This window comes from Triticum dicoccoides, chromosome 3B, assembly GCF_002162155.2.
Source record: "Triticum dicoccoides isolate Atlit2015 ecotype Zavitan chromosome 3B, WEW_v2.0, whole genome shotgun sequence".
Classification (NCBI taxonomy): Eukaryota; Viridiplantae; Streptophyta; class Magnoliopsida; order Poales; family Poaceae; genus Triticum; species Triticum dicoccoides.
This window is the reverse complement of record NC_041385.1, coordinates 6,452,344-6,454,554: the sequence shown is the minus strand read 5'-3', so window position 1 is coordinate 6,454,554 and position 2,211 is coordinate 6,452,344.

Here is a 2,211-nt window from a genome sequence, read left to right as displayed (position 1 = left end):
CTAACCGCCCGCCCTTCCCTCCACCTCCCCCCTTCCCTCGCCGCCGGCCAAGGGGCTCGCCGGCGATGCTCGACTTGCTCTTGCATTCGTGGCGCATAGACCACGTCCTCCTGGCCTAACTAAAACCACCTAACAACACCGAAAAAAACAAAACCGATAAAAGGGTTGTCATGACAGCGAAAACGTCTGCCATGGCGGCGGTTTTCAGGTTTGCCTGGAAACGCTGCCATGGCAAACTATATTTGCATGTGTGCCAAGGCAGGGTCTAAATCCACAATTCTTCCCCTCAACCCTGCGGGAGGACCTTCACAATTCCTGGAAGCGAACACGACCAAACCGCTTTGTCGGGATCCCCCTTCTACTACGTTGATTTCGATGAAGTCCACGGCCATCATGCCCTTCTCAACACAGTCAGTCTTAGGGATGAGGTGATAGCGCAAGTCGATATGTTTGTTGCGGTCATGGAGCACTAGATTGTTGCAGAGCGGGATGACGAATTTATTGTCGATGAAAAGCATCATTGAGACCCCCCCCCACGTCGTCTTGCGCAGGCGACTCGGGGGCGATTAAATTTTCCCCCCGAGCGCCACCACCCTCGACTGCCTCGCCTTGCCGCCGGCGCCGGCAGCCTCCGGCCGGCCCGCGGCGGCGGCGGGACCCCTTCCACCTCCTCCTCCATCCATCCCCGCGTTGGTTCCCCTCCCTGCTCGCCCGTTTCGTCCTTGGCGGCACGTGGCTACGTGGTGATCGCCGCCGCTGGATCTCGTCCTGGTGGCCTTCCCGGGGGCTGGGGCCTTGCCTCCTGCCGCCGGCCGGCCTGGGGAGCAGGCCTGGCCGTTGCTGGCTGCTTCCCCGTCTGGTGGGTCGCTTCCTCTGCTTGGAGCGGCCAGATCTGGATCATGGCGTTGGGGTGCTTGGAGGGGGTCAGTCAAGGATGGGGCCTCGGAGTGGTGCTCGTTGCGGTGGCTGGAGCGGCCGGCTTTGCGCGAGCTGCTCGTCTCTTCGGAGATGGGTGAGCGTGGCTCTCTGTATTTGGGGCGACGACCCTTTCGGCGATACTCCATTGGCTTGGCGGTAGGCGTGGTGCTAGTGGCTTGGCCATGCGGTTGGCGGGCTTCCGGTGGATGGGGCTTCAGCACGCAACCCTGGCGGCTGGCGGCGCTAGATCTGCATGTTGCCTTCTTCCCATGTTCAGTGTGCTCCCTACTGTCGGTGTCAAAACCGGCGAATCTCGGGTAGGGGGTCCCGAACTGTGCGTCTAAGGTTAATGGTAACAGGAGGCAGGGGACACGATGTTTTACCCAGGTTCGGGCCCTCTCGGTGGAGGTAATACCCTACTTCCTGCTTGATTGATCTTGATGATATGAGTATTACAAGAGTTGATCTACCACGAGATCGTAGAGGCTAAATCCTAGAATCTACCCTATGATTATGATTGTTGTTGTCCTACAGATGAAACCCTCTGGTTTATATAGACACTGGAGGGGGCTAGGGTTGCACAGAGTCGGTTACAGAGAAGGAGATCTACATATCCGAATTGCCAAGCTTGCCTTCCACGCGAAGGAGAGTCCCATCCGGACACGGGACGAAGTCTTCAATCTTGTATCTTCATAGTCCAACAGTCCGGCCAAAGTATATAGTCCGTTTGTCCAAGGACCCCTTAATCCAGGACTCCCTCAGTAGCCCCTGAACCAGACTTCAATGACGATGAGTCCGGCGCGCAGATTGTCTTCGACATTGCAAGGCGGGTTCCTTCTCCGAATACTCCATAGAAGATTTTGAACACGAGAATCGTGTCCGGCTCTGCAAAACAAATTCCACATACCACCGTAGAGAGTATAATATTCCAAGATCTGATCTGCTGATGGCTTTTTATGACATCACGCCGCGGTCCGGTCTTTTTCGAACCGTTTTTCACAACCTGCCACCGCACATATCGCGAGGCAGCTTTATGGCACGTCTCGTCGAAGCAGAGATCGTGTCCCCTTATCACGGGATTCTCATCAATACGGGTGTGGTAACCCAACCGTGCCATCAATCATGGCGCTTGGGGAATAAGCGATTTTAGTGGGCAAGTGGGGAGGCGCAGGATCTCTGCTGCCTTTATAAGGGGATAAGAACTCCCTTTTTCACCCGCGCCCTCCTCTATTCATCCATTCCTTTTCGCTCGAACCCTAGTGCCCAAGCACTCCTCTTCTCCGCCCAAAAAGG